Source organism: Pollicipes pollicipes, unplaced genomic scaffold, assembly GCF_011947565.3.
Source record: "Pollicipes pollicipes isolate AB1234 unplaced genomic scaffold, Ppol_2.1 Scaffold_6686;HRSCAF=7923_pilon_pilon_pilon, whole genome shotgun sequence".
Lineage (NCBI taxonomy): Eukaryota > Metazoa > Arthropoda > Thecostraca > Pollicipedomorpha > Pollicipedidae > Pollicipes > Pollicipes pollicipes.
The window spans coordinates 35,953,889-35,967,777 of NW_023596921.1; positions in this window are offsets into that span (position 1 = coordinate 35,953,889).

The window sequence follows — 13,889 nt, forward strand, 5'->3', positions numbered from 1 at the left end:
TGAGCAGGGGGGCCAAGCCGCAGCTCGGTGTGCTGAACGAGGTCAGGAGGATGAGTGGCGGGGACCAAGCTACAGCTCCGGTGCACTGAGCGAGGTCAGGAGGGTGAGTGGCGGGGACAGCTGCGTTTTCTAGTGTGCTGAATGAGGTCAGGAGGGTGAGCGGTGGGGACCAGCTGCAGCCCCGGTGTGCTGAGCGAGGTCAACAGGTGTGAATGGTGGGGGCCAGCTGCAGCTCCGGTGTGCTGAGCGAGGTCGGGAGGGTGAGCGGTGGGTACCAGCTGCCAGCCTCGGTGTGCTGAGCGAGGTCAGGAGGGTGAGCGGTGGGTACCAGCTGCATGCCTCGGTGTGCTGAGCGAGGGTCAGGAGGGGAGTAGTGGAGACTAGCTGCAGGTCACCACGCCTCTGAGCGTGCGGTGTGTATTCAACGCTCGTGCGTTAGGGATCCCCTCACTAATGCAAAAGACGGGTGTTATTTGTTTAAAAACCGTTTACCTTTAATCCGCTAAAACTGGAGAGGGGGGGAGGGTAAACACTCCCTTCAATTTCTACCACAGTGATGCAACGAGTGTGGGCAGTGGCGGTGTTGTATTGGTTACGGCTCTCTGCTCTGGGCCTGACGGTCCTGGGTTTGTCCCTAACTCGCCACTATTGCATCCCACGTGGTACCTGATAAAGGCATCACGTCTCGAAATGGCTGGCGGTCAATGAAGCGCAAAGCCCCAATCAATCGTTTGCGTAACGAGTGAGTTAAGATTCCAACGTTCTCAAAATATGTCCAAAATCTGCGTGGATATGATATTAAAACACGGAGTTTTGGTCATCGCAGATCATTTTAATATGACACCATAAAATTGGCGGGAAGAATACAATGTTACGCATCCTAGGGTGTGAGCTGTTCATGCATGACTTAACGGGCTGCATCTGGCTTATTGCTTTTGGGGTCTTCATGATGCAGGAGTGACAACGACTCGCATTTACAGCATTAGGGTGGGCCGTCTAAAGGCTATTCACTTCTTTGGTGAAATGATCGTACCTAGTGCATCCAAAGATATTGCGACGTTCTCAATTCCTCTTAAACCTAATTTCCTTCCGCAGTTGCTAGCTTTTGAAGCCCAGGCCCCACCCACCTAATCATCGCACGCAAGGCTCGCCTGAAAAGCCTGTTTGGGGCGGACAATAAGGATGGTTATCCCAATAGACAGCACGATATTGAAGGCTCCGGGAGAACGATATTATGCTCGCGTGGGCTAATTGTTATTTACGGACAGCGGATGTAAATACACGATGATGCCATGGCGCTCACACTCAGTTTGTGTGTGTCGGGGAAAACCACAGAAGCTGAACAGAATAGATGCGAACGGGACTCGGTTGAGAGAGGCAAAGTGCGTAGCGAATTCAATGACGCGAAATTCTTTCAAATGGTATGGGCAGGAGTGCAGTTTCCTTACTTCACTTCGCGGACTTGAGCTCCCAAAATTTGACGAATCGACTTCCGACAATAATCATGCAATCAGGATGCGACGAATTGATGTGTCAGGTTTGGTGACGAGGCCCGCTGGTGTATTTTGGCGGTAGGTTTGACCGCCTCCGTCTCCCGACCCTGGCCCATTTTGCTAGCCTGCACCCGTGGGCAGGGGCACTGGCGACTCGGAACGCCACTGGAACTTATCGACATTGGTAACACAGCTATCTGTAGGCCATCGCAGCTCTAGCTGGAGAGGACGGGATCAACCACAGCCGGAAAACGGTCATCGACGCTGGCGTAAACCACGCGAAAATAACAGCCAAGACCGTGAGAGCGACGGCCAGAGGGAGATGCCACCCGCCTCTTTCTCACACCGTTTCCGCTCATCTGCTTAAAGAGGCAAATAATGAAATGCCAGCATCTGGTAACCAGCACATGTGGCAAACGCCCAAACGATGCCATGAAAGACACGCCAAACTTCGAGGAATGTGGTTCAGTCGACGATCATTGGCAAATGCTGCTCATCTAGGGAAACGCTAATTCAGTTTCCCACGGGGCCTCGCAGGACGCAATCGTAGCAATCCTATGAGGCGGAGATGGACGATAAGCGGGGAGTAACCACCAGCGCACGAGATCGCATTCTTTCAAGGCAAGAACATGCCTAAAGACCGCCCCTGGATGCAATAAAACGTCAGCAAAACAGGTCGCGATATCAATGGCCAATAACGGGGAGATCGGGCAGGACGTGAATGACTGCACTAGAGCGCCCCGGAGAATGTCCTGCGCAGAGCTATAACGACTGCGCTCAGGGACTGCAGCCCGAGATTTCTCGTCATTATTTTATTTATTTCATTTTTCTCGTAGGTCACGTATTCCCCGAGCAGCGATGCGAACAATTGCGCCGACAGTTCTTGCAATGATAGAAGCCTGGGCCCACTGATACGGCCCGAGCGGCCGACAGGTCCCCTAAACTACGACAGTTACTAAACTACGACGGAGGACTTCAGGTCCCCGGTACCCTGGGGACACCTGAAGTCGTCTCAGCGATCCCCTCCGGTACCCTCGGGGACACCTGAAGGTCTCAGCGGTCCCTCCCGTTACCCTCGGGGACACCTGAAGCCGTCTCAGCGATCCCTCCCGGTACCCTCGGGGACACCTGAAGTCGTCTCAGCGGTCCCTCCCGGTACCCTCAGGGACACCTGAAGCCGTCTCAGCGATCCCTCCCGGTACCCTCAGGGACACCTGAAGTCGTCTCAGCGATCCCCTCCCGGTACCCTCAGGGACACCTGAAGCCGTCTCAGCGATCCCTCCCGTTACCCTCGGGGACACCTGAAGTCGTCTCAGCGATCCCTCCCGTTACCCTCGGGGACACCTGAAGTCGTCTCAGCGATCCCTCCCGGTACCCTCGGGGACACCTGAAGTCGTCTCAGTGATCCCTCCCGTTACCCTCGGGGACACCTGAAGTCGTCTCAGTGATCCCTCCCGGTACCCTCGGGGACACCTGGAAGTCGTCTCAGCGATCCCTCCCGTTACCCTCAGGGACACCTGAAGTCGTCTCAGCGATCCCTCCCGTTACCCTCGGGGACACCTGAAGTCGTCTCAGCGATCCCTCCCGTTACCATCGGGGACACCTGAAGCCGTCTAGAAAAGAGAGCTCCGTGGGCTGGCGGGCAGTCGCTTTCATTTAGTCCACTAAACAACCTTGAGGCGATTTTCGCTGACACAACATTTCCCTGACACCCAACCACCATAACGAGCCGGAGGTTGGTGAGACATGCTTACTGTGCCCTACCACTAAACATTTTTTGAGTTCGCTACAGGTAGCTGTGGGCGACCCGCCCTACACAGGCAGGTGTAGGGTGGACCCCTGGACATCCCCATGACCGGACTCCTCAGAAAGGTGTAGGGAAGACTCCTCGACACCGGCCTCCAAAACGGGCATCCTGTCAAAGCTGATGACATAGAAAGGGAAATGGCTCATTAGTTGGGTGTCATCAGCGTAGGGACAATAACGAGGACAGGTTCAACCATGCAGCCGTGGGTGACGCGTGGCTCAAGGGGAGAATCAGGCCAGTACCGCCCGCCACCACCTGGTTCAGGTCACGCAGGTAATTACGGAACCAGTCTGTCACACACCGTACCATTTTCTCCTATCCAGGGGAATGCCACGATCGACCCTAAAAAAGCTTTTCTTAAGACGAGCGTCTTCAACGACACTGATCCACCCGCTTCGATACTCATTGCCATTCACTCACCAGCGTCGATTAGGGCGTCTTCCGCCGAGTGGCATGTTCGGTGCGCAAATTAATATTTAGACAGTGTATGATCTCCTTGAAGCTACGACGCAAGCTGCATGTAGACAGCCTTTTTGTGATTTTGGACAAAACGGACAGAATAGGGATAAGACTGATGTCCTTCAAATTGCATCGTTATCCAGACTCGTTAATAGGCACAATGCGAGCTATTTTCCAGACATTGGGAAGCAGACATGTGGTTGCACATTTTTTGACGACATTTAGAAGATGAAGCCCGATAACAAAACACACTTTTCCACCGCATGGGAAGGGACACCCTTGGTGCAGACTGTTCTTGACGAGCTCATGCATTCGATGGCCTTCGACAGGTACAGGGTCCAGTCCGAGGGCTGTAAACACCGAGTGGCCTCGGCGCCAGTGAGCCAGGAACGGTGGTGTGCCCCACCGGCGCAAACTGTTTTTTAAGTGGCAGCTTGATCAGTGGCGTCGTCTCCACCCGATGCGGGGCGCGATACTCTGGTGGTAGAACAGCCAAATGTTTGCATGACTCCAGAAGTTTGTCTGTCAGATAAAAAGAGCCACACGGGGCAGTGGAATCCATTCAAGCTAATACTGATTTTGAATCATCTTCAACGATAAGACTGATTGAAATAATAAATAAACCGTCAACTGCAAAGAGCTTGAACCAACTTTGGAAATGGACACCCGGCTAAACTCACAGCGCAGCATCACTTTTTTCTCGTGTCATCTGTATCAGGTCGATCACAATCATTAGGACGCTCTCAGCCATTGCACTAGGGTAACCAAATGGACATTCAAAAACGTGTTTAATCCAAACCTTATGAATGGATGGAGCTCTGCGATCAGAGCTTACACCATACAGCGCTTGTTGTATGAGCCCTCACCCATTATCACCCGATTGCGCAATTCCAGGTCAACGGCAGAGTTTAGCAGCGAAAGCTTAATGATCTGCATTGCTTGGCAGGGCCTGTCCTGTCCTCTGACGTCATCTGATCTTCAGCGCGGCCGCCGCTACCGGCTGCAGGTCAGCCCTGTCAAGGCCAAATGGTCGGCGCCTGAGGAGACTCGAACCCACCCCGCAACGGGCAGGTGGATCGGAAGGCAGGCGCTCTAAACAACCCAGCTACCGGGACGGACGGGGTGCTCGATTTCATAGGGCATCCTTGCAGTGCAGCATTATTTTTTGAAGAATAGGGTCCGCAAAATGTTCTTATGTATCTATATACAAAATGGTTGTTAATGCCATGACTAGTTTTTAACATCGGCATTCGACAGAGCTTTGGACCAGAGTTGTGTCGATATCCAGCCTTCCGTCTCAGAAGGTCTGGTCTGTTCGTCTTGAGAGCCCCATCACCGAAATGAGGGAGGTTGTGACACCAAAATCTTCCCTCTTGGCTACGCTAGTGCGCGCGAACTGTTAAAAGGAGCTATATTTGTAGCCCGACAAGCAGTGCTGGCGTAGATTAAGCATCGTGGTGGCGGACAACTGCGTCACTCCCAGTGGAGGGCAACCAGAAATACAATATCCTGTTTGCGGAACGATACAATATTGTTCATCTGGTCTTGAGACGCTCGCTGCGCATGAAGTATTTCACAGAATCACTGTAATGACCGCCATTATTGCACTTGTTTCTGCCTCAAGAACAGAGGTACCGATCTAATAAATGCCTAATCTTCGTCACAAAAATGATTATGCTAAGTTAACCTGGAGAAAAGGACATACTTTTCTACTCATTTAATTAAGCCGCATCTTTTCTGTGGGCCCATTCTGTAGCCAAGGAGGCCACACCAACTACTGTGTGTGGGGGTGGTGAATGATATGTTTCTGATGGTGATGTCGTGTATATTTTTGCAGCTCTCCTTTGTTGTTTTTATTCATTCCTGAGCTTTGCCATGCAGAAATGCATTTTCCACTGCTGGTGAATGTCTGCGCACCAGCTTTTGCCGAAGAGGCGTTCATCTTAGCTTCGCCGCACCAGAGGCCTTAAAGACTTGCAGCTGTCTCGAAAGCCGGGCGTACAACACCCAGCGCAAGGTGGTAGCGGATACCTTGCACAACATTGCGCTGTTGTAGTGTCGCAAGACATCAAAGCAAGCGATGTTTGATGGGTCAGACTCGATTAGCGGTGCAACACTGCTGAATTTAGGCCTTTTTCCCATCCCTTTCCCATCCCTTTTCCCTTTATCTTTAGAACTATGTGTGGTGCGCGGCTGGCAGAGGCGGATTGCCATGTCCTTGGCACACTGAAGGACCCACCTATAGTAACATATGCATCCGCAAGACACGTGTCATGTCAAATCAAATCGCGAGAGTCCAGCTCTGCCTGTATGTGCCCTGTTCCTTGGCCCAAATAGTAAAGCGCTGAGCAGTAATGAAGCGGACAACGCTGGGTATCGTTTCCCAAACATATCACATGTCGTGAAATGTGGCGTAAGATGTGCAAAACTATGTCAGGAAAGGGAAAAACTCACTGAAATGAGCTTCGTGTAAGAAAAAAGCATTGAGCTCCTTTTTGTTCAGAACTATGGTGTCTTATGCTAAAAAGTGCCCACCTTCAATTAATCGGATGCGTATAAGGCAAACATGAAGGTCCATCTCGTGATCATGAGCTCTGCTTTGTAACATAGCGAACTTGCGTAATGCATCCTCATGATCAAAGGTCAGTATTTACAACATTAGACATCATGAAGTTTTTGCTAAAAAGCCTGTTGTTTTTTATGAACTCGGCATAGCCTGTCTTTGAATAACTTGATGCAATAGCATTTTGTAAAATCGCACATCAGGCACTGTGGTAGAGAAAAATCTCAGCAAGTTCTTCAAAACGCATAATGCACAAAACATATCCACTATTGAGCGTCTTGAAACGAACTTGCGACCGAAGTGAACACGACCAAACGTTCACCGTTAACGCTGGAAGCTTTAGATTTTAATGGGTAAGCAAATGTTGAAAACACCTGTATTTATGACATAAGGTGTCATGTGTTCGTTCATTGAAAACTTTCAAATGTTTAAAGCTCCATGCTCGAGAAATAACTTTGAAGGTCTTTTGATGCCTACTCGGCGACGAGAACTGAATCAGGACCCCATGTGTGTGATCTCCGGACCTAAACAATCCATCTTGCTTACTGAGATCTACATCAGACGGAGGTCGCTGTCACCGACTGAGGACATACTTCAGCAGTCGAACTTCCAGTAATGAGCAGGCAGCATGACCGCCAAAGCCCTCGAAAATACGCCAGCTTTTATGAATCGTAGCCCCGCTAGTTCTGCGTAATCGACACAAAACACGCATCACCTCCATCACCTACAGTCACTGGGGTGACTGGGCCTTAATGTACATCAAGTGCCATGCAAAGATTTCGACATGAATGAGAGACAGTTTAAACTTTTCCACTCCCAGTCGTTATAGAGAGGATGCCTTATAAGATGCCCTTTACAAGTCTGAGCAGGGATCCACGCAGTGGCGAAGGTGATTTGAATTCCCGCTATCTGTGGAGCGATCCCATTTCCACGCTTATAAATTGCAAAGTACGATCTATGAGCCGACATCGCATTCGATGACAATGCATGGGAAGTGCTCTCTGTCGCGAACTTGTTGAAACCCAGAGTTCATTTCCTCCAGGCTGAGTGACGCGTCATTGGCGTCATTCTTTAGAACTTTTGAGTAAACGCTTGGTGCGTCGGCTTTGAGGAAGCTTCAATACCTAGAAAAATACGTGGCATGTGCTCCTTCCGCACCGCTTGGAAATGCCTGGCTAAAGAACTCACCGGAACGGCATTGATGAAGCATTATCAACTTCTTGGGAACTTTCCCGACCGAAACAAAAGCTCTCATAAACTAGCGAATAAGTGCACGAGCAGAATTTAGTGGGATGCTAGAATCCCGCTTTTCGCAACAAGCTCTACGGAAAAATTCGGTTCCTGGACGCAATCGCTGTGAACACGCGATCAAAGACGACCAAAAACCACTGCGTGACGGATGCACAGCTGATCTGGCGGGCGCCGTTCCTCCCGCTCCAGCAGCACTTCCTCGCGAACTCACCAACCCGAGCATGTCGTCCAGCCATCACCACCAGCGCCGCTGGCGCTCATCAGCTGAAGACCAACTCCGGCCGACATCGCACGAGTAAACGCAACATTCGACCGGCGACCCAGCCGGCGCGCGGAGCCCCGCTCCCGCGCGCTCGTCGAGTCCGCCGCCGAGCCGCCGGCCGGCCGGCCGGGCGCCGGTCCGATCCGGCCGCTGACGAGCCGGCCGCCTCCAGATGGACGCCGTTCCGGCCGGCCGCAATCTCACGCCAATCGTCAACACTTGTGCGGCGCCCGCGCCGCCGCCCGGCCAGTCATCAGTTGCAATGCCGACCCTGATTGCAGACGTGATGTAGACTACAGATTTCGGGCGCCCGCCGCCGCTGCCGTCGCTGGCGACGCCGCCCGGGGAGGCCGGCTTAGAGGCTGGGCTTCGGGGACGCCGGCGCCGAGGAAGGGCTCTGGGGCTCTGACGCCGAGGCCGGGCTCCGGGACGCCCGAGCCGAGGAAGGGCTCTGGGGACCTCGGCGCCGAGGCCGGGCCTTGGGGACTCCGGCGCCGATGCTGGGCTCCGGGGAAGCCTGCGCCGAGGTCGGGCTCCGGGACGCCCGAGCCGAGGAATGACTCTGGGGACCTCGGCGCCGAGGAAGGGCTCTGGGGACGCCGACGCCGATGCTGGGCTCCGGGGAAGCCTGCGCCGATGAAGGACTGCTGGGACGCCGGCGCCGAGGCTGGGTTCCCATATTCCTGCGCCGAGGCAGGGCTCCGGGGCCGTCGACGCCGAGGCTGGACTCCCATACGCCTGCCCCGAGGCTGAGCTCCGGGGACGCCGACGCCGATGCTGGGCTCCGGGGAAGCCCGCGCCGGGGAAGGGCTGCTGGGACGCCGGCGCTGAGGAAGGGCTCCGGGGACGCCGGCGCCGAAGCTGGGCTCCCATACGCCTGCGCCGAGGCTGGGCTCCGGGAACGCCGGTGGCCGCGGCGCACGGCACACACCGACGGGCGGGGGGCGGGATTGGGTGATGACGCGGATATCGAGGTCGGGTGGGGCGGGAAATGACTCGGACACGCCGACGTGCCTCGCTCGCATGATCCGGCGGTAATGGCGAGCCGCGCCGCGGCGGGATGCTTTGGCAATGGCGAGTAGCTTAAATAGAATGCTCCACATTTGAAGATATTGAAGCAAGCATCAGATGTGATTAAATAATCTCGCTCATGAATATTGACGTACTTTGAAGAGGAAAATACTGTTCTAGACAACACAATTTCTCTTTTTAGTAAATGTGCTTTTCAATACGCCAATGTCTGATTGCGTCATCGTACCTTTCACTACATTGGCTGAGAAAAAATTGCAGCATTGACTTAAGAGTGCCGCTCAGTGGGAGGTTTTCCGTTGTCCAACGGAAACGTCTGGGAATGGTTCATAATACGAGTGCAGATGCGCATTCCATAGCAGCAACATTCACTGATAAGAACAGCCCTGCATGTCCATGCGAGAAAGAACCATCTCCACAGAATTAGTGCAGGCCTAATAGCCATTTCTGTGAAAATTGCCGCAACCAGTGGAAGCCTTTACAGTACCCATGGGGCGCATTTCATCTGGTAGTTTGAAACGTTGGTTACTACTATGAGGGCATAGCGGAGATAGATGCAAATGCATTAACGTAAGTCTGACCTGTAATCCCAATCCTAGAATCAGTCTGAAGAGATCTGAGATCACGAAATCTACGGAGAACATTGCTCTGCTCACCAGTTCAAACTCACAACTAGAATATTAGAAAAGAACGGAATGAGCGTCCGCCAGAATTTTCTGGTACCGTGCAAAGCTTCCAAATATTTAGGCAGTGACGTGCTAAGAAGAGAAAAGAGCAGGGTAAAAAGGAATGTCGCATTTTTCGTGAATCTGAAGTAGAGCATCTGCACAGTTGCTGTATGTGGCATTCTACCTTCCTGGTAACGACAAGTCACGTCGGGGGCACCGACGAGTGGTCTATGTGAGTCAGGCCGGCGGCTCAGGATCGGCGCGGCACAGCCAGGCGTCTGCATTACACATGTCTGTGTGGTGGTTGCCAGGCACCGACATGTCGTTTACGTAAGCTAGGCTCCGCAGCACGGTCGGACGTTCGGATGACTCACAAAATCTTACTCGAGTTCCCGAGTCAGCCGAGTAGTGAACGCCCGAGCAACGCCCCTCCAGACGCTCGCATTCAAGACGGAAAACCTCCATCCGGCTCCGACCACGCGCGGCCGCCATCACACCCGCGCGTACCCAGATGGCGCCATGGCCGGACGAGGTCAGGACTGGGCGGGGCGGACGCATAAGAGGGTCCTGCGTGACCGGTGAGGCCAGGTGAGCCTGAGCCTCACACCGCAGCGTTGGCCTTGAGCCGCGGGAACTGTGGCCGGCGTTGTTGAGTCTCATCTGTTATAGCATTGCTGAAATTCAAGATTGTTTTTACTTACGAACTGAGAACGAGGTGTGCTTCGAAACGAGACGTTGCATAAACAAATGGGTCAACCACCTATGTGGAGTATCGTATGACGCACACAAGCCGCTTCATATCAGTGGTGGATGTGGGATTGAGCACTTTAGGGGAAATCTCGTTAAGTGTTGTGGCTTTTCAGTCTGCTTTGCCCTCTTCGCTTACAGATGTTCAAAAGTACTAAGCAATATTCAACATTATACGGTTATAAAAAGTTAAATGGTTTTGAAACTTTAATAGTGGGATCAGCTATTTTCGGAATTGTCCATCCCGGTGGCTCATTTGGTTAGAGCGCCTGCTTTCCGATCCACCCACCCGTAGCTGGGTGGGTTCGAGTCGCTTTAGGGTGCTCACTATTTGCCCTTGACAGGTATGGCCTGCGGCCGGTGGCAGCGGTCGCGCTAAAGGTCAGTTGACGTCAGAGGACGGGACGGACCGTGCCGAGCATTGCGGCACGTTAAGCTTTCGCCACTTAATTCTGCCGTTGCCTGGGATTGCGCGATCGGATGGTGGGGGTCAGAGCTCACACAACAAGCACTGCTTAGCGTGAGCGCTGATCCCAGAAATCCATCCATTCAAAAGGGTTCGGATCAAATTTATAAAAAGGGGTTAAACCAAATGCTGTGTGGTGTGTTTTCCGCGTTTACCAGGTATATCTTTTTTAATTATTATGGTTGCTTTATAATGCACCAGCGATGATGAGACACCTCAATCAGTAACTTTTCCGATACGAGATTCATACGTAATTGGCATGCGCGGATTTAAGCATGTTAAAAAGGTTGACACCTCGAGGGCATAATTATTTGATGACAATTTGACAAAGCTGGCAAGTTAATAAAGTCAGTACAACCACATGCAAGCGCTCAACCTCTCCCTTGTTGCTCCTGGACTTAACACGCACCCGGGTGGCCGGATGGACACCCTTCGCTCGGGTGGGGTAGATTTGATCCCCCTGAGATCTCAGAAACTAAGAGGGCTAGAGGCACGAAATTCACAGAGTGTATTGACCTACGTGAACTCACTTAGGTCAAAGTTCGAGTCACTTCTGGTCAACAAGATCAAGCAAAGTCAAGCTCCAAGTTAATCTTTAAAGTTTCCCCAGAACCTACATACCTGTTCTAAGCAAAAGTTCACATGTTCATTCAAGGTCAGCGACCTTGTTTGACATTTCGGAGGTCATGGTGACCAAAATCATAGAAGACTGCTTTGAGTTCTGCACTTGGATACGCGACGAAGATTAAGCTAGGCAGTATGTCCCTAAAAACGAAATGTTGACCTGGCTCATTTTAGGTCAGTGACCTATTTTGACCTACAAGAAGTTCACGGAAGATGTCTAATGCGGTTCACGTGATGAATAAATTCGAAATGAGCACCACAAACTATCCCAAACAGCAGCCTCAATAGTAAAAAACTGGTTGGTTTTGACCTTAGTCTGACCTTCATATCTGATCCTAGGTCAATGAAATTTGGTTAGACTTAGGGCTTCGTCTAACACTCCGTTGTTGCATCAGATTGAAAGATTCCCTAGAAATTGACTTCGCGGAATCCGTGGTCTGACTTTGACCTGCCGTAGGCTGGCGACCTTACAAGGTACATCTAATTTGTTGATACCATACGGTTTGCTATTCCATTGCCTACAATTATGCAACATTTGACGCGGCTACGCCGCGCCGTTCGGAGCCCATTCCGGAAAATCCTCGGAGGGGGTCAATTTGACTCCCACCCGAGCGCATGTTAACATCACCTCAACAGTCATCCTCTGATAAAAAGCGATGCAGTGAAAATCGTTCACGGTGCATCTGGTATGGCGCACTGAATGACTGTGTCGGCGCAAGGCCTGCCGCACTGTATGACTATCGGCGCATAGCCTGCTACACTGTATGACTGTCGGCACACGGCCTGCCGCACTGTATGACTGTGTGGGTGCGCGCCGTCAAGACGTCTTTGAACCCAATCATCATCATGGCCATTGCTCCTGGATCCGCCCCTGTCTACATGCCTGCACCAAGCACCAGCCACATGAGACACAGAAGTGCAGTGAGCAGTGTTAAAACTCCCTCCAGTCAGAGATCGACCAAGCATATTCACCTAGCCCACGGTATTTTAATTATTTATTTTACAACAAATTCAGAGTACCGTGGGCCGCACATCCGCCTTCAACAGTTTGATTTATGCTGCTACGCCTTCCGGAAATCAGTTCTGGGTACGTTCCCGTATGATGCTGGAAGTCAAAATGTAAAAAACAAAAACATATTGGACATGGGATGTAGAAATGGCTTTCAGACAGTATGCCCAATATAAGGAAACTGTGGTGCTCTGACATGCTAGCGTTTACCGATTGGGATGCAGCTGCAAGCAAAGCAAGATAAGGGCTCAATACGACCCTGCATGAAGATTAGGTTCCAATGAGCTCTGCCGTCCGCTTAACTGCTTTTTATGGAAGTACGAGTACGAAACGCGGGGATAAACGCAGGGATAAACGAAACGTAACGCAGGGATATTTCGATCATGCCTGAGCTGACAGTCCGTACAGTCCACTGATCGAGCGGATTTTTTAGCGCTTGAAAAGGTATCTTGAGGTTTCCTCAAACACTATTGGAGCCCTGTGTGCGCTTGAGTTGTGGATATAGACCCAGTGCAATGTGGTTCTAACAGGCGTTATGCATTGTGCTTGGCAATCAGAGAGCGCGCCTGAAGTTCCTAACCCTTGCAACGAGAAATGACGCAACCAATTACTATCGTGCTACGATTTCTGAAACATTTCCATATTTCAACAAACGCTTGCTTCGTAAAAGCTGTCATCACATAGTTATCAAAAACCAATTTAATGGGACGGACCTCGCCGACGCACGGTGGACTCCGAGCTGGCGTCATGCTAAGGAGCTTACTGAAAGCATCGAAAGACGCCGGAGAGCATCGGGCTGTAAGTGATAATGACCGGAGCGGCCAGATACGGTATGTCGAGGTCGGGGATCCATGTCGCCGGCCGTGGGTGCCGGAAACGTCAGAAGGCTCACACACCGGTGATGTGGCAAACGATAGTAGGAGAGGTTGAGAGCGGTCCAAAGCACTGGCACAATGACAGTTATTGGTTATCATGGACATCATGGCAGCTGAGTTTCCGCTGGTCCTTTGGTGGAGTGTTTGACAACTGGCCACTGATATGCCGCTGGATCGTGGGTCCGCGTTCAGGAAACCACACTCATCTTGCCCACAAATGAGAGCCTGTCACCATCTGACCGAGGAGAGTGGAGTGTCATTGCATGACATGTTAAAACATTTCGGCAAAAGTTAGGCGGGTAGCTGAAAAATTGCTCTGCATGGTTAGTTGGCAGGGGCCGCGTCCTCCCCAGCGAAGGGAGGACGGGGGACGCGTCCCACTTTATCTCCGGATGGGAGGGAGCAGTCCCTTCCCCCCATCCCAGCGCACTCTTTACAGGGTGAAAGGTATCTTCATTCGCAGGGATCGATTTTTTACCAGAATGAAGCTTCATCATATTCGCTAGCATCTAATTGCTAACTTTACAACGCTACTCAGAAATATCGAAATGAATGCTGGGCGGCATTCCCAAGATTCTCGGAGCGTGTTCAATGCTTTCAGTCCAGTGCCTTGGGTAAAAGCCGGATGGTAGGTGG